We start from the raw sequence: 27,272 nt of genomic DNA on the forward strand, positions 1-27,272 counted from the left end.
TTCTCCTGGTTCTGCTCCTCTCGCTCTGCATCACTTCCTGGAGGTTGTTCCAGTCTCCATGGAACTTCTCCACTTTATTATTCCTTTTAGCACAATAGTACTCCATCACCAACATATACCACAGTTTGTTCAGCCATTCCCCAATTGATGGGCATCCCCTCATTTTCCAGTTTTGGGCCACCCCTGCTGTAACTCTTTAAGAAAATTGTTTACCTTCTCTGTGCCTCAATTCTTCACTATAAAATAGAGATCATAGAATATCTGGATTGTTTGCCTCCAAGGGGGAATATGAATTTCAAATGAATTACTAGATATGAAAGCATTTTTTATTTTTTTAAATTTTTTACATTTATTTTTAAATATTTTTCCCTGTTTACATGATTCATGTTCTTTCCCTCCTCTCTTCCCACCTCCCTCCCAGAGCTGACAAGCAATTCCACTGGGTTATACAAATGTTATCACTTGATACCTATTTCCATATTATCCATTTTTGCTATAGAGCCATCTGAAAGCATTTTTTAAAACATTCACAAGTACTAAATAGTTGTCTACAGTAATTGTAAGTGTCTTGGGCAGGTAAGTGGCACAGTGAATAGAGTGCTGAGCCTGGAAACAGAAAGATTCATCTTCCCAAGTTCAAACCTAACCTCAGGTACTAGCCCTGCAACCCTGGGCAAATCACTTAACCCTGTCTGCCTCAGTTTTCTCATATGCAAAATGTACTGGAGAAGGAAACTGCAATCCACTACAGTATCTTTGCCAAGAAGAATCTCAAATGGGATTAGGAAGAGTCCAACACAACAGAACAACAGAAATTGTCTAGTGTGGCTATTATTCGGCTATTAAACCATGTTAATTTGTGGTGAACATTTTAGTGAGATGGAAGAGAGATCTGAATTCAAAACTCCATGCTTCTCTTTAAACTCTCTGCATCTCAGTTGTCTCATCTATGAAATAAGGAAGTTGGATCACTGTTTCCTTCTAGTTGTAAATCCACTGATAAACCATGTCACTTATGTGAGCTCTTGTTTCTTCTTTGTGCAAAGAAGGGTTTGGGCTAAGGACTTTTCCAGCTAGGTTTCCTAGCCACAGAAACAACGTAGGAAAATCTCGCCTCCTCTCCTATTGTGAAAATCTCATAGACTGTGTTCAGTATGTGTCTATTGGAAAAAAAAAATTCTCTGTCAACAGTTCATGAAACTGATGTTATAGGAAGCAGTGACTAAACGCTTTCAGAGGTTCTTTTTTGGAAGTTTCCATTTTTCAAACACTCTTATACTTATTATTCAATTCCGATAAGGAATATTTCTTCAAGTAAACATACTTCCTAATTAAAAACGGATTGTTGAAGACCTAAATTGCCTTACCCTTAATCTTTTCCCTTGTTTTGTATTATATTCTAGAATCAATTATACATATGGAAATGAGACTTAAATATATATATATATATATATACATATATATATATACACATATATATGTATACAATTTAAGGGATGTTAAGGGATGCATAATAAACCTGCCCTAAGTGCAGAGATAAGAATTGCCTTCTCTGTAATGACACACCCTGATTGGGACTATACTTTCATTGTGCTTTCAAAGTTAAATCACCAATTCTGATGTTCAGATGCCTTGCTAAAGTAGACTAGGAAGGGGAGGAATCACTGCTGGCATTTCTGATCTAGAGTTCTCAGAGGGATGCCATAGGTAAGTCATTTCTGCAGAGTCACTTAGTAATTTTGTCAGTGGGGGGTCCCCTTACGAACAGTGTCCCTGTGTCCTAAACTGCAATTTGGGGAAATTTCAAGGGTCCCAAGTGCTTTATGTCAGATATCCATAAGTAGATGTATAAGTGCAGCCTTCTGATGGGAAGTAGACTCACAATTAAAAATATTTCCAATATAAGGAACCAGGCAGTTTGTGAATAATGGGCTGTGCTAGTCTCTAAAAATAATTTCTTAAACATGCACACTTGTTTTAATTTGTTCTGTTCAAAGTTCATTCATGAGAGAGTGGAAGGGCCATTGAACCTGGAGTAGGGAAAGTCCTGGGTACAAATCCTGTCTTCTGCACTTACAATGTGTATAGGGGCAAATCAATTAGGTTTTCTGAACCTCAGTTTCCTCATCTGTAAAATAATTTATAATAATAACTGCAAATAGAATAATATTGTTTAAGAGTTTAAAAAATACTTACCTCCCAACAACCTGGTAAGTTAGTTTGTTAGGCAGGCTTGGAGAGGTTATTTAATTCATCCAAGGTCACATAGTAAGTATCTCAGAACACTGTATTTATTATGCTTTCAGTCATCATTCTCATCTTCATCTTCATTATCAGTCTTGCCCCTCTCCCCTGTAAAAACTCTCCTCTATCAATGAAAGTCTATAATTGGTTTATAAATTATTTGCTCAGAAAATTGTTTGGGGACATTGAGAGAGACAGAGCCAGGCCTGGTGTCAGGAAGACTTGAGTTCACTAACTAGCTGTGTGACCCTGGACAAGTACTTAACCTCTGTTGCCTCAGTTTTCAAATCTGTAAAATGGGAATAACAATAATACCCCCCACATACACATACATACACCCTTGTTATGAGCACTTTGTAAAGTGCTTTGGATAGTACCTAGCATATAGGAAATGCTATATAACTATTAGTTGCTATTATTATTTATCCATGATCATAGAGTTAGTATGTACCAGAGACAAGACATAGGCCCAGGTCTTCTTCACTGTCAAAAGTTAGTAACTCCATGCTGCCTCAAAATAATGGATCTGAAAGGTCCTGTCTAGTTCTCACATTAGGATCAAAGAGCCTCAAGTTTAGAATTGGATGGGACCTCAAATTCTGGTCTACCTTGCCAGAATAATTATGAAGAGAACTCTTTAGAGAGGATTTCATAGTGATTTAAAAGGAAAAAGAATTGAGCACCCTAGAGCTAGAAGAGATCAACTTGTTCAACCTCCTAATTTTAATAGTAACTGTTACTGAAAAACTAGTTTAAAGTATGTAACAATTTATCTACATTTCATTTAAAGTCTCCCTTCTAATCCCATGAAGTAGATACTACAGAATCTAGATCTAATTTCCTCTTTAAGAGACCTCCTTTTGTAAAAATTCCCTTCACCTTTGCAGATCAATAATTCTGAGGAATAACATCTTAAAGTTTCTGGTGGCACTGAGAGATTGTGACACTTGCCCATGGTTACCCAGCTGATATATCAGAGGAGGGATTTGAACTCAAGTCTTCTGGAAATTAAAGGCAGTATTCTACCCAGCATTAGTTAGTAGCAAGTGCCCTGTCTAGATTTTAGATCTTCTGATTCCATTGCTCCTCCCACAGCAGGATGTCCTCTGTTGGACAAGTATTCTATATCAAAACAGGAGAAGCTGGGGAAGGGGGGGGGGATGCCCATATTTATTATTAATTTAACTTTAATTTTAAATTTTAAAAATTGCTGCTGGTTGTTATCATGAGTCAGGGGCTGTTACCATGGTTTGCTAAGAAATGATGCTGATCCCAGGAAGGCCACATGTCTTTGGGCATCTCACCCAGAGCCTGCCTTGAGGATGGAATCAAAGTTCCCAGCTGTTAATTACATCTGGCAAAGATGCAGCAACAGCAGTGGCAGCAGGGATTGGGTGTAAGACTGCCCCCCAAAATGTTGTAAAGTGAGGAATAATCACGGCTTCCTGTGTGTATGTGTGTGGAGGGGGGGAGAGGGAGAGAGAGAGAGAGAGAGAGAGAGAGAGAGAGAGAGAGAGAGAGAGAGAGAGAGAGAGAGAGAGAGAGAGAGAGAGAGAGAGAGAGAGAGAGAGAGAGAGAGAGAGAGAGAGAGAGAGAGAGAGAGAGAGAGAGAGAGAGAGAGAGAGAGAGAGAGAGAGATAGAGAGAAAGCGAGAGAGAGAGAGAGAGAGAGAGAGAGAGAGAGAGAGAGAGAGAGAGAGAGAGAAAGCGAGAGAGAGAGAGAGAGAGAGAGAGAGAGAGAGAGAGAGAGAGAGAGAGAGAGAGAGAGAGAAGCGAGAGAGAGAGAGAGAGAGAGAGAGAGAGAGAGAGAGAGAGAGAGAGAGAGAGAGAGAGAGAGAGAGAGAGCAAGAGCGCTGCTGGAAGTGTTCCGCTCAGACATGGGAGATTAAAACCATCACCTGGGCTCTTGACTAACTCCCCCTCTGCCGCCTCAGTGGTGCAGACCCGTTTAGAATGCATGTGCCTTTCTCTTTCCAAAGCATTGTAGGATTGGCTCCCGCCTTCCATTCATGTAACCTGCGTGTGTGAGTGTGTGTGTGTGTGTGTGTTGCTAGCTCGCCCTCTCTGTGTATGTGTGTAAGAGAGAGACGGGGGGAGGGAGGGGAAGAAGAGAAGGGAAGCTATTAAAAAAAATATACCCCAAGCCCAAGCCTGAGGATTGCAGCTGTTTAATGTGGGCCAGCAGTCCTACCAGGAACACTTCGCCTGGAGAAACCTGGACCGGCCTTTCGGGTGTGTGTCTGTGAGAGCCAGGGCTTTTCTTCTTTTTTCCTCGCGCCCCTCTTGTTATTGTGGAGCCTGCCTGAGAGGATGAGAGCCCGGACCTCCCGGTAGTTGCCCAGTTTGGGATCCTGGAGAGAAGGAGCCAATACGTCTCGGAGAAGAGTGGCTTTATTTGTACAGAAGAAAAACGCACAATTTAATTTTTCCTTCCTTTGCCTTTTGCCCCGGGGAGCCTGCAGACACGGTAAGCCGGCTGGGCTACGGTATATACGGAAAAGTGGCTTTTGTATCCCCGCGACTCTGCTCAGTCTCCCCATCAAGCTTTCCCTTCCCCTGCGCTCCGAAATCGGGGACTGACCCGGCGGGTGCCGGGCTCTCGGGCAGATCTTGAATATGGATCTGCCCACCACCACTACCACCACCACCACCACCTCCTCCCCCCTCTCCATCCCCTCCCCACACCTTTTTATGCAGCAAGGCACTTAAGGAGAAGCTAACCCTCCTCGCTGGCGCCTGCAATCGGAGGCTCTCGGGCGGCGGTGTTGCCGCCGCCGCCGCCGCGGCTACTGCTGCTGCTAGAGGCGGCGGCGGCAGCAGGGGCTGCAAGGGAAGGAGCTACTTCCCTCGTGGGCTGTAGAGGGTTCTTTCCAGAGCGAACGAGCCAGCCAGCTAGTCTCCCTTCACTGCAGCTTCGTCTCCTTGCACACAGTTGGAGAAATGTTCGGAAAGGGGTTCTGGGCTCGCGGCGGCGGTGGCAGAGCTAGGTGGCGGCGCCGGGAGGAAGCATCCACGAGGCGATCACAGCAGCCTGGGGTCCGGAGGAGCGGGGCAGCTTGCGGGAAGAGTCAAGGAGGAGGGTGGGGGCTGGGGAGAGCAAGCTATGCGCACGGTTCCCAAGCCTTTTAGGGGCTCCCCCGGGGAGTGGGGGCGGCTGAAGGGAAAAGGAGACAGCGTGTAAAGGAGTCCAGCCAGGCTTGCTTCCCCTGGAGCTCCGCGTCTCCTCCCGAAGCGAAGCTCCGGAGTCTGCGGCGCATTCCTGCCCACCGGGCCGCCGCCTGGGGACATAGCTCTCTGTCTGTTTGTCTGTCTGTCTGTCTGTCTCTCTCCCAGCCTCCGGAGAGAGTGAGTGAGCTGCGGGTGGAGATGCAGCAGGGAGAGAGGCGAGAAATGGGCTCCCAGCAGTGCAGCCAGATCAATGATAACCAGTCTTCCTTCTTGCGATTTCTGTGATCATGAAACAGCCTTGGAGGACGAAGGGGAAAGGCAGGAGAGAGAAACCGGGTGTGGGGGTTGGAATCCCCAATTGCATTCTCCTTCAGAATGAAACCCATCCGCTCTCGGCCCCATCCTCTCCTCTTACTCTGGCACCTAGCCTGTTTACACTGGGATGTCTATGTTAAAAGTCCGGGTTGGATTCTCGGGCTTTTTCTGTGGGGTCTCAAATGAGCTTTAACTCCCCACCCCACCCCATTCAGCTTTAGAAAATATGCTCTTGGTCGAAATGCGATAATCCTGCCTCAATTATTTTCTTGACGCTTCAAAAATGCAGCCTGTGTAAATTGGGAAACAGCGACTCAGAGTGCACTTGGCTAAGCCTGGAATGTTGGTTCTGTAGATATACTTAGGGAGAAATCTGGAAGCACTTGAATGCGAATTCACGAAATTCAACTAGTGAGTGGTCCATTATGTGGTGGGCTTATCTCCTTCCCCTCGGAGCCCCTAGTTACTTCCCTATGCTACCACCTCCCTCCCTTTCGGGTGCTGTTAGAAAGTACTGGAAATTGAACTGCGTTGAGATCCAACTTTGAAAATTGGCTCCTCTCTTAGGGCAAGACTTTTAGGAGATTTCTTAAATGGCTTCATACGTATTACGACTGGATACTTGGATGGGTTTAAAACTATTTTCAGCAACCTCCTAAGTAAATAACTACCAATGTGGAAACCCCTATTAATATGCATTTCCCCCCTCAGTGCTGTGTAAAATCTTGTTTATATGCCGCATGTTTGAACAAATGAAGAGATCATTGCCCTATAGATATATAAAAAGGTAGAGGTGTAGGAGGTATTGGGGAGGCTGTGTGGGGAGTGCACACACATGTGCTACACCCAAACTCTTACGTGCTGAATAGATAGGAATTATGTAAGCTTCATCCCTATCAACAGAAATAGTCAAACTCCTGTTTGAAATTAAACCCTTGGGAGGGTTCCTCCTTATTTAAATCAAAGAGAAATTCATAACCTTACCTTTTGTCACACAATTAGAAGTGCATTTAAAGAAGGAAGGTTGTCACTCCACAGGACCTGGTCCTGAGAATAGGAATTTGAAGCTGATACTGCTCATAGACAGCCTTCTGTGAACTGGGCCTCGTAAGGCTCTTAGATCACTTTACTAAAGATTGGAGCAGGGAGGTATGTGAATCATGCTTGGAGGGGTAGAAGGAAAGGACAGGGTAGGGGAGGGATCAAAAGTCCATGTTTTAAAGGGATCACTCTGGAAATTGGCAGTATTCTGGAAATTTGGGGAGTTTGGGCTCTGCAATGGAAATCAAAAATAAGGAAATCAAAGAAACCAGAGCATCCTGCTCCTTCCCAAAATCTCACCACTTTCCTTTCCCATCTTTTCTTGAACTCAAATATACTTCTCCTGTTCTGAAACTATCCCTAATATTTGGTCACAAGCAGAAGTACCTATACTCCAAAGAAGCAGCTGGATTTATCCTTAATACTTGGCTCTGATAAATAGGTATGGCCAGCCATATGTGCCCAAGTCTTCCCTTGGCACAGTCTCTACTAGGCAATCCTAACTGATTTTCCTGACTAATTGGGGGAATGGGAGATGAGGGCATGACTTGAATGACCCTCACCTTCTCTTCTACTGACCCACAATTTCCTTCAACTTAATTTATTCCACTGGTGCTTCCTGATCCAGCTGTCTCACCTTTGGTATCTCTCTGCAAGCACTTTTTTAGGCTTTGGTAGAAAAATCATAGTAGTGGAATATTTTTGTTTTGCCTTTTTTCCCCCAGTAGAGGGATAAGCTTCTTGATTCATATAGTATCTTGCAGGATAATTAAGTCTGGATAACAGTGATCCTAAATGTCCCTCTCCTTCCCCCCTCTCCCCCAAGCCTGCAAAAGATGCCCTTCCTATTTTGGCTTTCTCTCAGGTTTGGACTGTCTGAAACTCCCTCCTTCCCTAGCTACGGCCACCTCCAACCTTTAGATCCTAGATCCATCTTAGTCTACTACATGGTGTAGGATAAATCCTTGCTCACTCTCCTGTTCTGGGTCATTAGGATTTCCTGCTGCTGCCATGATCCTTAACAGTGTAATTCAGAAGCCAGTACTTATGCATGAGAAATCACTAGGTGTTTTAAGGGCACTGACCTTGCTTTAAGGATCTCCTAATAGGAGATCTTGGACATTCCTTTGCTTCCACCCATCCACCTAACCCCCAGCATCTCTAGTTCTGAGACCCCAGGGATGTATGCTCAAAGTCTATTTATCTGCGGTGGAGAGATCGGATTTGCTGGAAGAGGGTAGGGAGGGAATTGGGCCTGGAGAGAGGGAGATAGGAGCATCAAGGGAGGGAAGCTGTGACTTCCATGGAGGGTGGGGAACTCACCCAGCTACCTGTTTCTCCCAGGGCTCAGAGGGGGCAGAGGTAAGGGAACCTCATAGGAGGAGGAAAAAGAGTGTTGGCATGTTAGCAGCTCAATCCCTCCTCCCCTTTCTTCTCTCTTCCTCCCCTTGTCTTTTTCATTTTTTCCCCTCCTGGGGGCAGCCCTATCTGTCTCACTCTCTCTGCCCGCTTGCCTGCCTACCTGCCTGCCGGCCTGGCAGGCTGGCTGGCTGGCTGTTGACTACCGTCTCCCTGAGCCGCTGTATGTCTGAGTTCCCCTCACTCTGTACAGTCGTCTGGTTGGGATCCGCTGTTTGCTTGCTTGCTTTTTCACTAATCGGTCAGCAGTTGGCTTCCGTTTCGAGCTGGGGGCTGGGGTGGTGGAGCGACAGTGTGTGTGTGTTTGGGGGGGGGGGAGGTGGGTGGAGCTTTGGGTTAAAAAGCCGGGAACCCGAAGGGAAGAAGCCGAATCGAGATTCATCTGTGGTGGTGAGACTGGTCCCAGGACACTCCTCCTACCTTCCTGGGTCTGAGCTCTGCCCCACCTTCTGAGATTTAACCCCTGCTTGACCCAGACCTGCATTCCCCCCTCCCCCGTTCCCTTCAACCCTCAGGCAAGTTAGGGGAGAGTGTTTTCGCAGATGGGAATGGGAACACGTCGCGTCTTAAATGTGTCTGTGCAGTTGTTGTTTCTCCTTTGGGTGGTTGTGGGTGTTAGGAAGAGAGGAAGAGGACAGAGACTAGAGGAGTAAAATATTGCCTTCTTTCCGGATGCCGGGGATACTTACTTTCTTTTTCCTAGGAAGAAAGAAAGAATTGAGAAAGAGCTATCTCTTATGATGACAGAAAGGGAGTTGAAATATCTGTCTAGTATATGGAGTTACCTGTTTGGAGTTTGTTCTCTGGTTTCCTGAGGGTGAGAACAAACAAATGTGGAGTGGCTGGCGGTAAATTTTTAAAGCAGAACAAAAATTAGTGCTTTAAAAAAAAATCATTTGAAACGCTTTGAGGAAAAAATATTCATTGAGGGAAATATTCATCTTGAAAAATATTTACCTTGAAGCAGTTGGAGACCATATCACTGTCTCTCTATTTGTATGTGACCAGGGAAGAGGGATCAGTGTTAAAAGAGCTTTGGCAGTTGTATATGCTCTCTTATAGCTATAGAAAGCCCCTACCCCCTTTTGTCATAAGGGACAGATAAAGACAAAGATAGACAGGGAGGCACAAGATCTAGGTTCAAATCTACCTCTGACATTAACTGGACACAAAACTTCATGACATGGTGCCTCAATTTCCTTTTTCTGTATAGTGGGGAAAATATTTGCACTACCTCCCAAGACAAGGTTAGTGGGAGGAGCTCATTTTGTCAACTGAAAAGGGCTGTATAAATACTAATAATAGTTAACATTTGTGTAGAGTTTTGAGGTTTTTGAGGTTCTTTGCATGTTATCTTATTTGATCCTCATATCAGTTCTGTGAAGTGGGTACTATTGTTATCTTCATTTTACCTAGAAGGAAACCTTCTGAATGAAGTTAAATAAGATGTCTGAGGTCATGAATTTAGGCAAGATTTGAACTTGAGGCTTCCCCAGTCCAAGTCTAGCTCTCTCCATCAGGCTGCCTGGCTCTCCTTCTTTAAGATATATTTTAGTGTTCTAGGAACCAGGATTTCATCCTTGTGGATGCTCCCTTCCCACTTTAAATTGGATTCAGATTGCTTTCACCTTCGTGTCTTATTGGACAGCCCTCATAAGTTGCTGCAGCTGCCAAATTTGTCACCTGGGGGCCAAATGTCTAATGAGCCTCTTGGCACTTTTAGGTAGTTCCTTAGAGGATAAATACAGAGAATATTTTAGGCCTAAACTAGATGCCTCTCCAAGATGGTAGAATCCATCAGAGCTTTTGGCCCACCAGTCCCTGAAGATGACTTAATAAAGGGCATACAGCATGTGCAAGGTATGTATACTTATACATATGTAAGGACATGTGCATATGTGTTCATGTCTCTAAACCTGTGATAAAGGGGCAGGGTAGTACAGTAGGAAGAGCATTGGTAATGGAATTGGACAATGGTAGACTCATATCCTGATTCTGGTGCTTTTTGCCTTTATTTTCATGGTCCAATCACTTAGCCTCTTGGAGCCTAAGTTTCTTCATCTATAAAATGAAGAAGTTGGACTAGAAGGCTTCTGATCTTCCTTCTAGTTTTAGATCCTATGAATTTATGACCCTAAAAGTTTATCCATGGAGGGAATTCCCAGTGAGGAAAGTTCTGCACACAGATCAGTAATCTATAGCTGAAGGGCTTTTGGAGAATCACCTGAGGCATTAAAAAGTTAAATGACTTCCCCAGGGTCCCACAGCTGGCACATGTCAGGAGGAAGATTTGAACTCAAGTCTTTTTTGTCTTCAAGGTCAACTATCCCATATTGCAGGTTGTGCATATAAACACTATAATATTAGCAATAAACTATTACCTTAGTGGCCTTTTGATGGCCTCCCTACCTCTAACACTTGTGGTGGGAGGGTAATTTGATGGGTTTGAAGAGTTGTTTTATTAGAGGCGTATAGCTTACAGCACACTGTACTCTATTTTCTTAGATCCTCATGATTATCATCAGGTTCTTAGTGCCTCATTTCCAGCCCCTGGAGAGCACAGTATTTCCCTGAGGGCTACCAAGTCCCTTCTCCCTAAGTCATGGTTTGACATTAGACAGTCCTCAAAAGAAAACACTACCTTGCCTCCTAAGTCTGTTTACAAACAAAGCTGGCCCAGATGCTTAGAATTTTTAGAAAAGGCTCCCTTTGCTCCTCTGTAGAAGAGTACTTCCAGTTTGGATAGAATTTCTACTCTGCCTATTCCTTTCCAGACAGTCACCTCCAGGCTCTGGAGCATAGCTGTCACCTTATGTAAGCCCAGTTCCAAATCCAGAGATACCCATTTTGTGTGAGATAATTGGGAACCTCAGGAGCAGCTGGAGGCCCAGGTCACTGCAATGAATAGGCCAGCACAGTCCTTCAACCTTCCGAAAGCAAGGAGAAAACAGGATTAGTTGGAGAACAGACTTTCCTAAAGACCCTTCTTCTTAAAAACAGTGACTCACAGTCCAAACTGCCTTAGAGTGAGTAAAGTAGTGCTTCCCTTATAATCTGGTGAAGTGGGAAATACAGTATCAGTATTAGGGAATTTTGATAGTCATTGGATCTTAGAGACCAGCTAGGCCTGCTACCTTTTTTTTTAAACTAAGGAAACTGAAGTCCAGAGAGATGAAAGAAACTTGCCCTGGATTATAAAATAGGAGCCCAGCATCCTGATGCTCAAGCTTCATGGGTTCAGTTTGAGTATATCTCCATATCACTTTGGCCTCAGTTTCCCCATCTTTGAAATAAAAGGGTTAGCTGAGATGATCTCTGAGGTTTTTTCTGGCTCTGCCCTTTCATGATCTTGGAATGTATGGCCTAGTTTTTTTTTTTCATTTTTTTTTAATATTTTGATAACTATTTCAATATTGTCAGCAAGTCAACAGAACTTTATTAAGCACTTAATTATATACTGGTAACTGTGATGAGCAATGGGAACAACAAATATAAGCAGGCAGAAAGATAGTTCCCACTCTCAAGATTACATTCTACTGGGGGAAGCAGTCACATAGAAGGAAAAAGGAAAGAAAATAGGGAAGAATGAAGTTGGGGGAGTGAAATGGGGAGTTGGGAGGGGGCCATCATAGAAAACATCTTGGACAAGAGTTAGAAGTAAAGCCTGGAGACAAAGGAAGACATGGGTGGCCTGAGCAACCTTCTTAAAATGGATCTTTTGAAGGGCTTTGCCTCTTAGAGGGAGTGGCCTCAAGGATAGTGAGTATTTCCAAATGTGTGAAAGTTCAGGGGTACGGGGAGCTTCCAGGATACAAAGATTTCTTAGGAATTATAGAGAGGCTGAGAAAGATGAAGCCTGGAGAAGAATGAAGAATATAACTGGTTTCCTTTGTAATCCTACAAATTTCACTTTTGCATTTAAAAACCGGATTCTGAGAAGGTGTCCATAGCTTTCATTTGGATGGTCAAAGGGCTCCATGACCCCAGAAAGGTTGAAAGTTCCAATTCTCAGCCCTCCTTCCCTTCTCATTCCACCATACCTTGTCACTCCCTGATTCCTTCTCAGACTGGTGGCTGTTTTGCCCACAAATATGCCTTCTCCCAGGTCCAGCTCAGCAAATGCTTTTCTCCCTCCCACACTCATTTCTACCATAAATCTCAAAGTGAAACAATAGAACAATAGGTTTGAAATCTCCATCCTTGGGGACTTGGGTCCAAGAGCCTAAAAGGTGTAAATCAATGTCAATTCAGATTTAAAGACTGAGTGTTACCTTCCCAGTTACATGGTCTATCAGTGGAGCTCATTGTAACTAAAAGCCAAAATACTCTGTCTCCACTGTGAACTGACAGATTGGCATATCTAGGCACTCTGACAGCCATGCGTGCACCACTGGCCAGGAAACTGGGACTTGTGAACCTCCAACCAATAGATTTTTAGGAGGGAAGGTTTCTAATGTGGTATTTTCAGTCTTTGTACATGCATATGTGTGTGTGTGTGTGTTTGTGTGTGTGTGTTTGTTTATATACACACAGAGAGAGAAGAGAGATGGAGGGAAGGCAGAATAAGAGGAAAGAAGGAGCAAAGGAGGAGAGAAGGAGAAAGGGAGGGAGATGGCGGAAAGACAGTGAAGGAGAGTAAAAAGAGATACAGAGAGTGAAAGAGAATAGAGAGGAGGAGAAAAAGGAGAGGAGAGGAAGAGAATAGAGAAGGAGAGGAGAGAAGGAGAAAGGGAGGGGGAGAAGGAGATGGAGGAAAAATAGAATAAAGGAGAAAGAGAGGAGGGATAGAGAGAAAGGGAGAGAAAGAGGAGAAGAGAGGAGAGAAGGAAGAGAGAGGAGAGGTGGAAAAAGGGAGGGAAATGGAGGAATGACAAAGTGAAGGAGAGAAAGAAGCAAGGAAGAGAGAGAGGGAGAGAAACAGAAAGAAAGCGAGAACAAGAGAGAGATTATATATAAATTGATAGATATATATATATTACACACACATATTGATTTGAAAGTCCCCATTGACATAGAGGGTAAGCTTGGAGTTAAGGAGACTTGGATTTCAAGTCCTGTCTCTGACACATACTAGCTGTATGACCCTGAACAAATGACTTGACCTCTCAATGCTCTAGGCAGCTCTCTAAGATTATATTATATTACATTGCTACAGATGAGTTGATGGTCTGCCTCAGTGGAAGGTGACTCCAGACTGGAAGTTCCTATGGCTGATGAAATGACAAATCTATACCCCCTTTCCCCATAGTGTCCACATGTGTATGTATATGCACCTGTGTATTTTATATGTATATAATACTTTATGTTTTGCAAAGCACTTTACAGTTCTTTCTCATTTGACAACAATCTCATTCGAAAACAATCCAGGGGGGTAGGTGCTACCATTATCCCCTCTTTCTAAAGATGAGGGAATTGAGGCTGAAGGAGAGTAAGTATTATATGGATTGGGTATATATTTCTATAAATGTGTTTATTTTTCCACTAACATAGAATGTTTACAAAGCAAAGCAAATTCCACCCTTGACCTCATTGCTGTAGCCCTGGGGCTTTGCAAGAGAGCATAATGTGATTATTGTCCAATTCCCTGGTCAGACCCCATCTGAAACATTGCATCTTGTTCTGGATATCACACCTGAGAAGGGTCATTGATGAGCTGGGACTTGTACAACTGGTGGGCAAGCAGGTTTGTGAATGAACCAGAGACTGTTCTCTCAGGACTGGTTGAAGGGACTGAAAGAGACTCAGGAAGTGGAAAGGAGAGGAAGAATAGGGGTGGGGGGGGGTCATGAGTTCTGTCTTCAAATATTTGAAGAGTTGCTATGTGGAAGAGACATCAGGCTTGCTTAGCCCTAGAAGGATGAGCTGGAACCAGAGGATGGAAATAACCAAAAGAGAAATTAAAGCTTGATATAAAAGTAATCAGATTCTTAATGGTTAATATTAAAAGTGGAATAGGACTCCCCAGGAGGTGCTAGATTCCCTGCAATGAGAATTTTTTAAGCCATCCAAAGAACCATTTGTTGGCACTTTAAGCTAGAGTTTGGCTTTTGTGATCCTTAAGAGCCCTCTCAGCTCTAAAAGTCTGTGGTTCTATCTATAACCTTCATTTGTTCATTCATTTGTTCACTCATGCAATAAACATTTATTAAGATCTTACTATGTGCAAATCACCATGTCAGGTATTGGAGAAAATGAAAAGCAAAGACAGCATCTCCCCTCCTCCTTAATGGAGAAAAATATGGCATGGCTAAGTAAACATAATACAGATTTCTGAACCACATTAAAGTTTCCAAAGTGTTTTCCTCTTAACAACTGTTGTTTAAGTAGTCTGTATACTTTCTTGTCCATTTTATTGAAGAGTAAGATGAGATTCAGAGAACTCAAGATATTGAGAGTCTCAGAGAGTCATAATACATGGGATCAGTGCATAAGAGAAGGAATAGCTCAGAAGAGAAAGGTACCTGCAGAGAACAGAGAAGGCTTCCCAGAGGAGAAGGCATTGGATCAAGATGCTAATAGTTGGAGATGGTGAAGATCAGTGGGGAAGGGGCATTCCAGACATAAAGAGCCAATCAGACAGGTTACTTGCAGCATGACCCCAGAACATCAAAATCACAAGGTTGCCATCCCTTGGTGCCATTAATTGCCACTGAGCTAATAGGCTATCATTTTCCCAGGAACCCTCTTGGAATCATCCTTTTCATTCCATCATTAGCCAGTGGAGGGAGGCAGTGTGGCCTACATAGTGGCAGGAGAATAAGCTTAGCTGGAGCTAAGACCTTCTTCCAAGTTCCTTCCTAGCCTAGCAAGGCATTTAACCTCTCTGTACCTGAGCTTCTTTACCTTTAAAATGAAGGTGATAAGCCTTGCCCTATCAACCTCATGGAGTTATTTTATAAACCTTAAAACTAAAATTATTCATTGGAATCCTGTTGGGTCATAGAGTAGATGGGTAGGACCTGGCAGTAAACCCAAAACTCTATAAAAGATGTATGCAGAACTTCCATAGTTTGATAAAGTTACTTAGCTACTTAGTTACTTAGCTACTACTTAGCCAGACTCTGTATCTTCCTCCCTTGCTCCTCCTCTTCATCCACTTCATGCAAAAGTCCCATATTTCTTGGAAATCCACAAATATATACAGACACAGCTAGCAGCAAGAATTCCTATGGCTCTTGTGCAGAATCCACTCAGTTAATAAATATTAAGTACCTCCTTTGTTGCAGGCACTGTGTTCATCACTAGAAGTTTACTCAGAAAACTGTTGATAAGGGTTTTTTTTTTGCCAGATCCCCGGATCCTAGTTGTTGAGGTTTCCTTTTAAAAGTTGGAGAAACTGGACTCCATGGCCTATCATTCCAAGACCCAATTTAGCCAGAGGGAAAACTTTCCCTGGATGTATCTATTTATCTAATCTTCCATTTTTTATCTAACTAGTTATTCAGTCATTAATTTATTTTTTTAACTCTTACTTTTTTGACTTAGTAGCAACGTTAAGACTGGAGGCAAGGGCTAGACAAACAGGGATTAACAGCTAGGCAGTGTCTGATACTAGATTTGAACCCTGGTCCTCTTTACTGCAGCACAATCTTTACCTACCACAGAGCTCAGAATTAGATGATTCAGTAGGAAATACCTGCCTGACATCCCAGATAGAGAATGTTAACCTTTAAGCAAAGGCAGCCTGATTGGCAAAAATCTCTGAGTTTAAAAATAAAAACAGCCTTGACAGCAGCACCATGTTTGAAGTTATTATGTATATTATTTTAACATTGAAAAATAAATACTTGATATTTGTATATTTGTTTATTTTTGCTAAAGTTGCTATTAATTTTTCCATACCTATCTGAAAAGTTTATTTATTCATCAAAGTATCTATTTATTTATTTATTTATTCATTTAAATTCCTGCTCCAAGCATCAGATGTCCAAAACCTACTAAAGATTTTATTTCTAGGCTTTTTCACATCTTCATTAAAAATAAAGATAAATTTAAAAGGAAGAAAACCAAATCTGCTCCACCAGTGGGAGAAGCTAGACAATCTATTAGGTGGATAGGTATTCAATCAGTCAATCATTCATTCTAGAGACAGCTATGAACATTATTTCTGTATGGCAGGCACTATGCTTGGAACAAGAACTACAAAAGTAGATGCCACTTCAGAGTGTGCTCTAAAAGAGGTTAAAGTTTAATAGAGTAGCAGAGGTGTAGACAGAAAATTCATTTCAACCAGTGTTTATTAAGTACCAGGAAGATGCCAATTACTGTGCCAAGTGCTTCAGAAAGGAATGAAGTTCTTGCCCCTGGGCTGCCTCAACTCTGCAGGAGGGAAACAACAGGTATGCATTTAAAAAATATAAATATATTTGTAGCAAAAATATGTAGAGAGGGATATATATCTGTGTATATATACAAAAATATACATGTACAAGTAATTGGGGGATTACTAACAGTGGAAGAGATGAGGAAAAGCCTTCTGATGAAATTTGAGCTAAGCTTCAAATGAAAATAGGAATTCTAAGAGATGACAGTGAAGAGGGAGAGCACTCCAGGCATGGAGTACAGCCTCTACAAAGATACTGAGGCAGGAGATTGGGTGTTATATTTGTAGGAACACCAAGTAACTGCTTGTGTGAAGGAGAATTATCTGGCAAGATAGGTTAGAACCAGGAAGGGAAGAACCATGAAAAGGAAAGATCCTGGCAAAGTGCTAGAAGATGCTAAAAAGAAGCCAGGAGGAAGGAAAGATGACTTTTGCTGGGGAGGAAGAATGAATGGCAGAGTGAAACCTGAACTGGACCTGGAAGGAAGGAAGGAGATAGAGAAAGGGATTAAGGGTTTATCTACTCCAGGCACCTTGGCAAGGATGCAATGCTAAGCCTGGAGACAATGGGTCAAGAGACGGAACTGAAGTGGCTATTTTGTCTGGAATGTTGAGAATGTAATGGGGAGAAAGATGAAAAAGGATGGAAGAGTACTCTGGAATCATGTAGCAGAGGTTTCAAATGCCGGAACCAAGAGCTTTAATGCTATTTCAAGGCAATGGAGAAATACTCAAGGTTTTGATTCATAGAATTCCACTATGAAGAGTGGGGAGGAGATACAATGGAGAAAGGAAGACTGATGAAGAGAATTTTTTTTAAAAAGTTGAGACGGTCCAAGTATTTAATGAAGATGGCTGTCATAAGAATATCAAGGAGGTAGGTGTGGAGTCCAAGGTCTCAGTCTATATCTTTCTCTAGTTTTTGAATTCTGGTAGTACTGCTAGGAAACTAGCTTTTGGGGGAGGATTCTCTATGGAATGGGCAAAGTGAATGGGTTCTGGACTTGTTGCCTCTCCTGTCCCTTTCTTAACAAAGAATAAATAAACTATCCTGTGTCATTCAGGAATGAAATATGTATTTGCATTTTCATAAAACCTCATAGTTGACAAGATGTTTTCCACACAATAACTCTGGCAGGTTAAGTAAGTAATAAGTTGGTGAGGAAAACCTGAGTTCATATCTAGCCTCAGAGACTTTCCAGCATTGTGACCCTGGGCAAATCACTTAACCACTGTCTGCCTCAGTTTCTTCATCCTTAAATAGGGATAATAATGACACCTACCTTCCAAAGTTGTGGAATAGATTAAATGAGGCAATAATTGTAAAGCACTTAGCACAGTGCCTGGTACATAGTAAGCACTAGATAAATGCTATGACGATAATAACAAAGATGGAAGCTAGGTGACATACTGGGTAGAGTGTTGAACCTGGAGAGAGGAAGACATAAGTTGAAATCCAATTTCCGATACTTAGGTGTGTTATCGTGAGCAAGTCATTTAATATCTTTCAGCCTCAGTTGTTTAATCCATAAAATGGGAATAATAATATTACTTCCTTCTAAGAGTACTATAAGGATCAAATAAATTAATATATAAAACACTTTACAAAACTTAAACCTCTCTATCAATTCTAGTTTTGATTATTACTAAATATTAAAAATTTACTAGCATATAATAGCTAGCATTTGTAGAGCACTTTAAAGTTTGCAGAGCCCTAGCTTCCTTCACAATCCTAGCTAAAACCTCACCTTTTACAAAAAGCCTTTCATGATACCCTTTGGCTTGTGGCCCTCTTGTTGATTATCTCCAATTTATCCTGTCATTTGCTTGTTTGTAATGGGGTTTTGCATGCTGTCTTCCCCATTAGACTATGAGTTCCTTGAGTGTAGGGACTGCCTTTTGCCTGGTTTTTTTTTTTTTTGGCATTCCCAATAATTAGCACACTGTATGGCATGTGATTTAAATGTTTCTTGATTAGCAAATAGAGGTGAATGCAATTATTATCTCAATCATAGAAAGATGAGGAAACTGAGGCAGACAGAGGTTAAGTGACTTGCCCAGGGACACGCACAGCTATTAAACATGTGAGGCTGGACTTAAACTCTGGTCCTTCTGACTCCAGGTCCATCCCACTGGGCACTGAGTCACCCAGTGAAGCATCTCTAGTTTCCTTCAAAGCTTAGTTCAAAATGTCAGGTTTTATATAGAGCCTTTCCTGATTCTTCTCAGCTGTTAGTGTTTTCCTCCACCCCCAGTACCTCGTAAATATTTGTTTTGTATAGACGTACACATGTACATGTTTTCTCTCTGGAGAGAGTTGAAATTCTTTGAGGTCAGAGATTATTTTATTTTTGTCTATATACCTACCACAATGCCTGATGCATAGCAGGTACTTCACTGGAAGGACCTTAGAGATTATTCAGTAAGTGCTCTAATTTTGTAGATGAGGAAACAGAGTAAGATAGTTTAAGTGATCTATTGAAAGAGAGGGGGGGGGTGAAGGAGGGCTGGAGATGGAGAAAGAAAAAGAAAGCTAATAGCAACAGGGCTTCCCTCACTCCTATACCTTGTATTTGGCTTGGTTGAGTAGAGGAGCTAGTGGGAATTGTAGCCTCAGCTGCCAAAGGAGAAAGGATATTTGATATGCTTAATTAATGAAATCTACCAGTGTCCTTAATAAAACAAATAAACCTTTAAACATGTTCTTGGGGGTAGGGGAGAAAAACTTCTGCTTTCATTAATCCAGGGAATGCCTACTGAGGGAAACTCTGTCTTCAAATCAATCAATTAATCACCAAGTTTGTGTCAAAAATCTCCACTGTGCCAGGCATTGTGCTGAGCATTTCAGATAAAAATAAAAAAATGAGATCTGTGCCTGACTCTTCTGCTTTATCTCAGACAGTTGCCAGGGGCATTGCCAAGTTGAGTGACTTGCCCAGAATCCCAAAGCTAGTCTGTACTTGAAAGGGCACCTGAACTTCTTGACATCAAGGTTGATTCTCTCTACTATCATACTGTATCTCTTGAGTTCTTTAGAAAAAGTCTTTTGAGAGAATCTTATTGATTTTTAAATCCAGACATGACTCCTGGGAAATCTGGGAAAAAGGATTTCAATAAATAATTTATTTTTTAGTATTTTTAATTAATTAATTTAGAATATTTTCCTTGGTTACAAAATTCATGTTCTTTCCCTCCCCTCCCTCACCCCCTTCCCGTAGCCAATGTGTAATTCCACTGGACTTTACATGTGCCATTGATCAAGACCTATTTCCATATTATTGGTATTTGCACTAGAGTGATCATTTAGAGTCTACATCCCCAGTCGTATCACCATCTAACCTTGTGATCAAGCAGTTGTTTTTCTTCTGTGTTTCTGCTCCCACAGTTCTTTCTCTGGATGTGGATAGGTTCTTTCTCATAATTCCCTCAGGATTGTCCTGGATCATTGCATTGCTGCTAGTAAAGAAATCCATTACATTCAATTGTACCACAGTGTATCCGTCTCTGTGTACAATGTTCTTCTGGTTCTGTTCCTTTCACTCTGCATCAATACCTGGAGGTCCTTCCAGTTTGCATGAAATTCCTCCAGTTCATTATTCCTTTCAGCACAATAGTATTCCATCACCAACATATAACATAATTTGTTCAGCCATTATCCAATCGAAGGGCATCCCCTTGTTTTCCAGTTTTTTCTGCTACCACAAAGAGTATGGCTATAAATATTTTTGTACAAGTCCTTTTCCTTATGATCGCTTTGGGGTTTTAATTAATAATTTAATTGCCTTGAGCAAGTAACTTTTCTGCTCTTTGTTTCTGTTTCCCCATCTGTAAAATTAAGGGATTGCACTCGATGATCTCTAAATGGTCACTTCCAGAGAACTAATGGTCACTTCCAGAAAATATATTCTCTAGGCAGATGGTGGCAAACCTATGGCACACATGCCAGAGGGGGCACTCAGAGTCTTCTCCTTGGGCACACCTGCTATCACCCCAGAACAGAGTTTGATACTAGAAAGCCAGAGGGGATCAGGGGTGGGCTACTTCCCTCCTCCTCTCCATGTGCTCCTGAGGACATCACCTGCCACTCTAAAAGGTTCACCTTCACTGCTCTAGGCTAATGGTATATGTCCTGAGGTCCTTTCCTGTTCAAACAAGAGGCATCATAATGTAGTGAATAGTTAGAATTGGAGTGAGGAAAACCTGGGCTTCTATCCTGCCTCTGCCATTTACTTACTGTATGATCCTGGACAAGTAACTTAACTTTTCTGAAACTCTTTTTTTAAATATACAAAATGAGGGGTTTGGATTAGAATGTGTCTAAGTTCTCTTTCAGAACTAATCAAAGATCTGATTATACTATGCTATTTCTCTCCAGAAAGAAAACATGTACATATGTAAGTCTGTAGAAAATAAATATTTACAAGGTACTGGGGGGAGGGGGGAGGGGAAAAACATGAACAACAGAGGGAAATCAGGAAAGGCTCTATGTAAAACCTGACATTTGAGCTAAACTTTGAAGGAAACTAGAGATGCTTCACTAGGTGACTCAGTGCCCAGTGGGATGGACCTAGAGTCAGGAGGACCAGAGTTTAAGTCCAGCCTCAGACATTTAATAGCTGTGTGTGTCCCTGGGCAAGTCACTCAACTTCTGTCTGCCTCAGTTTCCTCATCTTTCTATGATTGAGATAATAATTGCATTCACCTCTATTTACTAGTCAAGAAACATTTAAATAACATGCCATACAGTGTGTTAAGTATTGGGAATGCCAACAAATTAAAAATAAACAGGCAAAAGAGAGTCCCTACACTCAAGTGGAAGTCTAATGGGGAAGACTGTATGCAAACCTCTATTACAAGCAAGTACTGGACAGGATAAATTGGAGATAATCCACAGAGGGCCAAGAGCTAAAGAGCATAGGGAGAAGCTGTTAGTAAAAAGTGAGATTTTAGCTAGGATTGTGAAGGAAGCCAGAGCTCTGTAAACCTCAAGGTGCTCTACAAATGCTAGCTATTATATGCTAGCAAAATATTAATATTATATATTATATATATATAATAATAGTAACAACTAGCATCTCACGTCTGGCAATCCCTTCCTGGTCTGATGCTCTGTGGTCTGTGATCTGTCAATTTTTCTCTTAAGGTGTCTTCCTTAAAGTGTCTCAAGTTCTATATTTTGTTTTTTCTTCTTTGACTTCCTAGGAAAGAGAGTTAATGATTGCAAAGTGAGTTTATTCATTCTTTCTAAAATAATTTCTTCCCCCTCTTCTCCTTCACCCACCCTTGACAGGAGTTTTTTCCACACTTTTCAGTGGGGCATCTCTTCCTCCTTTCTCATCAGTGGGAGGTGCTAGGGGGAAATATGAGAACCTGTCCCTGCTTGGATTTCTCAGTTCATGTTCCTGTCAGCCCCAGATTTGAGTCATCGCTGTGCCCTTCCCTACTGGTTCTACTGCTTCCTTCTGGGGAAAACTCTTGCCTTTGACCTGCTAACATTCCTCTATGTTTGGGTGAGAATGGAGAAAGGAAGGAAGGGAGAGATGTCACATTCTAGGGAATGACTATGAATTTATGACTCAAATCTGTTCTGCATTTTGCCATCCTCAGGCTGGTCTCAGCTGAATTAATCTCATGGGGTTTCCTTAACTGAATTAGCAGAGTTTTGACCAGTCGCCTGGAGTTCCTGAACAGGACCTCTACCCAAGAATTTACTGCTTCCTAGGCTTGATGTCCTAGACCCTAACCTTGTCTCTTTCTCTGGCAAGTTCTCCCAACGACCCTTGTTACTCCTGAGTTTAACTCCCAAGGGGTTGAGTTTGGTTGCTTTTATAGCATATTCTTCTTCTGCTCTGCAACTCTTCTCCTATAGAATAAAGCAACAGAAAGAGGCAGAAATATGGCTAGCCACTGAGATCTTGGTTAAGTCATTTAATTTCTCTGGGTCTCAGTGTACTTAACTGTAAAATGAGGATCATAATAGCACCTACCTTCCAGAGTTATCATGAGAGGCAAAAAAAAATGTGTAAAGTTCTCTGTAAATTTAAACGTGCTGTATAAAATCCCTTTGATTTTTTTACATGTTGATACAATTTTTAATAATCATTTTCTGACATTTCACAATCCATGATCATTTCCTCCCTCCCACCTCTTTCCCCTCCCCAAGACAGCAGATAATATGATAAAGGTTGTACATGTGTTATCATACAGTACATATTTCAGTGTTCATCATGTTGTGAAAGAAGACACATATCTCTTATATAAGAGAAAATTGAAGGGAGAAATAAAGTGAAGAATGGGATCCTCCAATCTACCTTCAGACTCCATCAGTTTCTTCTATGGTGGTGGATGGCCTTTTTTGTCCTGAGTCCCTAGGGGTTGCCTTGGATCCTTACATTGCTGAATTGTTCTCTCTTTTAAGGAGCTGGGGCAGGTGGTGGATGAATGGATAGAGAGTCAGATCTGGAGTCAGGAGGATCTGAGTTCAAATCTTGCCTGAGATACTTCCTAGCTGTGTGACCTTGGGCAAGTCACAACTCCAGTTGCCTAACCATTACCACTCTTCTGCCTTAGAACCTATACTTAGTATTAATTCTTAGACAGATGATAAGGGTTTTAAAAAATAACAATTAAGTGAGGGGATTGAATTAATAGACACATCTAAGGTCCCTTCCAGTTCCCTCTCTGAGTGGGAATTGTTTCATTATGTTTGTAACCCCAGAGCCTAGCACAGTGCTTGGCATATAGCAGACACCTAATACATGCTCGTTGGTTGATTGCATGGTCTTCTTCCACAGCACTTAGGCACTGCTGCTGAATACTTTCCCTCCTGGGTTTCAGGGACATTATGTACTATTTAAGAATAATGAGCCATATTTGTGGGCAACTTTGCAGTTTACAAAGTCTTTTTCCTCACAATTATTTTTTGAGGTCAGTAGCCTTAAAATCACATTACAGATGTGGAGGTTAGGGCTTAGAGGGGCTGAACTCATGGGGGATGGCCAGACCTCAGACTGACAGTTTTTTGCTTCAAGTTCTTTTCTCTTTCCTCTTTAGCAGGCTGCATAACGCCCACTATGGACACAACTTGAAACGAGATTCTGATCTTTGACACTTGTGTGGGTTGTCTCTTTCCCGAGGTTCTTTAGAAAATACTGTTCTATACTCATTAGTCCTAATGTCCTGATGTCAAGGGACTTTGAGGATGGTCCCTAGCCTACTGGGAGGACTTCCAATGGTAAAGTTATGGGAGGACGTGAATAAGAGTCAAATGGGATAGGCAGGGATGAATGGGTTGCTGGATGCATCACTGGAGGAAACACCTATAGCAATGAGATCACTAATATACTTTGGCCCATCTGGACTAGTCATCCAGCCAAGCAAGTCCTATGTATTAGAGAACAGAGCATTTCTTTTATTACTTTTATATGCTTGTTCTTAATTGTATATTTATTGTGTTTAATTTAGGGCACCACATTTTAAGAAGGACCAACTTTGTAGGGTGTGCCAGGCAGGTCTATGCATTCTTTCACAACCATTGCCATTGAACATACCCAGTACACTCTTCTAGAAACATCTATGAGAAAGGTATCCATGAATCATTATGAGAAGGATCAGTTAAGGAATGGTGAATACTTAACCCAGAGGGGAAAATTTTTTTGGGGGGGGCAGGGCTTTGGGGGGGGGCAGGTGATGATCTCTGACTTCAGATATTTGAAAGACAAGTAGAAGATGGATTAGACATGTTCTGCTAGCCTCAGAAGAAAGAACTAGATAAAATGAATGGAAGTCACCAAAAAGCAGTCTGTCTTTCAAGTGGCATTTATTACATATTTAGTGTTTCTGGCATGCAAAGAAAGGGGGGGCAGTTCCTGCCCTCAAGGAACTTGAAATCTTGGTTGGTTGTTGTCCTTCATTCTTGAGGAGGACCAAAGTGACACCACTGTGTTGAATTCAATGTACAGTGACTGATCAGCCAATATGAGTTCAAAAGGCTCTACCACATGTTGGACAAAAGTAGCCCGTTTAGGAATTTGGTAAGAGTTGTCTCTAAATTTGTATATCTCATGTTCTTTTGAGAATTCTGCTTCTCACTAGAGTTCAATGCCTTCCTTGACATGGGCATGTTTGTGCCAGTGTCTCCCATGTTTTACAATTGGTATTAAAGTTATTCAGAGACCTTGTGAATATCCTTATAGCTCTTCTTGAGACCTCAATGTAACTGCTTCCCTCGTGTGAGTTCTCTGTTAAAAAAAACAAACAAAAAACAAAAAACCAAGTGCGGCTAAGTGGCCCAGTGAATAGAGTGAAAGCCTGGAGTCAGGAATACTCATCTTCCTGAGTTCAAATCTGGCCTCAAACACTTACTAGCTGTGTGATCCTGGACAAGTCATCTTAACTCTGTATGCCTCCGTTCCTTGTCTATAAAATGAGCTAGAAAAGGAAATGGCAAAACACTTCATTATAACACCCTAATAAAAGCAGAAGGAAGCAGCATGGCCCAAGGCAGTGATAGTGAACCTATTAGAGACTGAGTGCCCAAATTGTATCCTTATGCTGGATGTGAGCTGCCCCCTTACCCCAGACATGGGAAGGAGGAAGCGCTCCCATTGGGCTGCTGGGCAGAGGAGTGGGTGTTGAGAGAAATGTCCTCAGGCACATGGAGAGGGGGAAGGGAGGAGCCTTCTCTAGCACACGTGCCATAGGTTCACCAACACAGGTATAAGGTTTGGGATACTGAAATTGGATTCAGTAAATTCCAGATTGTAATTCTTCTTGGGAAAGTAATAGCTTCTCCAATCCTCTCCATTTCTAAATGAGGATGATTATGCCTGCTATGTCTTTGTCACTGCTGTTGTGGAGTTCAAAGGGAACCATATTTTTAAAAGTTCTTGGAAAAAATGAAAACTCTAGATAAATGTCTATTTATTATTATTTATAAGAGTAGGAACCATCCCAAAGTGGAGTAGATTGTTTTGGGAGACTGCAATCTTCTGGAACTGAAAACATTCAGACAGAGTCTAGATGGCCACTTGTTAAGGGTGATGATGACGTAGTCGGGATTTCTGTTCGATAACTACTCTTGGAGTTCCCTTCTATCCAAGATTCTGTCTCTGCTCATGTTTTCTCCTTCCTTCCTTTTTATCAGAAAGCTTCTCCAAGGCAGGGAACATGCTTTATTTATTTCAGAGCTCCTTCAGCCCAATGCATTACACAGAGTGGCAACTTAATAAATGTTTGTTGAATGAATGAGGGAACCTACTTTAAGGAATGCAGACAAGATGCATTTTTAATTAGTGGTGTCCTTTTCATACAAACAATTAATATGCATAAGTGCTTTCAAACCATTTGTTCTCTTAGGATGGTTAAACATGTCCCTTCCTGTCTTGTTTATGTTATTAATTTGCTTAGCAAACAGTTTCCCCAGAGCAAGAGTGAAGGTAAACTCCAGCCCAGCCCAGGTCAGATGAACAAACATTCTGAATTAGGTGGATCCAAATTAATGAGGGTTTACTGTGACAGGAAATGTTTCCAGTTCAAGGTTGGATGGAGAAAACCACTTTTTAACAAAACCTTTGCTGGCCTGATAGAGCGTTAGTTGTTTTAACATTTTATTAACGTACAATTATTCAGCAAGCTTTTCAGCATCAAAGCCTTTTACAAACATTAATTAGCTGATCCTCACGTCACCCCCATATGGCAGCTAAGTATCATTAACCCTATATTAAAAAAATAGGCACAGAGAAATGGGGGAAAAAGAGAGAAGGGCTCAAAGCTACTGAGTCTAGGAATGGAAGAGGGAAGAGATCACAATCTGGTTTCCACATTGGAGGCCTGCTTTAGACTATGATGTATGAAAGTCTCTTTAACCTCATCTTGTAATGATGCCAAATTAAGGCCAATCTTCAAGACACATAACCCATCACTTGCAGAGAAGTCTCTCCCTCTTCTTGTTTGGGGGACACTGGGAAGTGGACCCGGGTTTGACTATTCCGTTTACTACTACCTGAGTGACTGGACAAATGATTTAACTCCTTTGAGATTCAGTTTTCTCTGAAGAAGTTGAAATGGGTGATCTTGAAGCACCTCTCTAGACTTAAAGTCATGATTCTATGAGATTCTACTCAGTCTTTAAAGGCTGTTTTAAGCACCATTGGCTTCTCTAGGATGATTTCCCTGGTCTTTGCCCTGCCCCTGCCCCTCATTCAGAAATGATTTTTTTTCCTCATTCTAAAGCAATAGAAAATTCAGGCCAGGGAAGAGACTAAGTGACTTGCCCAGAGTCACACTAATATTAAGTGAAAGAATCTACATTCCAACTCAGGTTCTCTGACTCCTAGATCCAACCTGTTGTCCACTGTATTATGAGTTGTCTTCAGATACTTGGAGAATTTCCATACAGAAGAAATTTGACTTTTCCTGCTTCCTCCCCAAAAAGTAGAGTTAGAAACTGTGGACAGAAGCCCCAGTGCTACCCATTTCAACTTCTTCAACTTCTTATAAGCTGTCTGAGTTTCCAAAGCCAGTTTCAATTTGAAACTCTATGACTACTTATTGGGGATATGATAGAACTGAGGAATTATGAAAGATTGTATGATTTATGTATTTTGAGGTCAGGGCACCTGGTTTGACTTATGTGGTTATTCAGTTGTGTTTGACTCTTTGCGACTCCTTTTAGGATTTTCTTATTTAAAAAATTGGAGTGGTTTTACCATTTCTTTCTTCAACTCATTTTACAGATGAGGAAACTGAGGTAAATAGGGTTA

The 27,272-nt window shown here is 41.8% G+C and overlaps 1 long non-coding RNA gene across 1 annotated transcript in view; it reads left to right on the top strand.

Annotated features, from left to right (window-relative positions):
- The first annotated feature begins 4,095 nt into the window (after positions 1-4,095).
- The window catches only part of LOC103100649 (uncharacterized), a 511,533-nt gene continuing 488,356 nt past the window's right edge, over positions 4,096-27,272 (top strand). The window contains exon 1 of the long non-coding RNA XR_008918124.1: positions 4,096-4,710. This is a non-coding gene — a long non-coding RNA (uncharacterized LOC103100649). The remainder of the gene's footprint in view (positions 4,711-27,272) is intronic.

The sequence above is a fragment of the Monodelphis domestica genome, chromosome 4 (assembly GCF_027887165.1).
Source record: "Monodelphis domestica isolate mMonDom1 chromosome 4, mMonDom1.pri, whole genome shotgun sequence".
NCBI lineage: Eukaryota > Metazoa > Chordata > Mammalia > Didelphimorphia > Didelphidae > Monodelphis > Monodelphis domestica.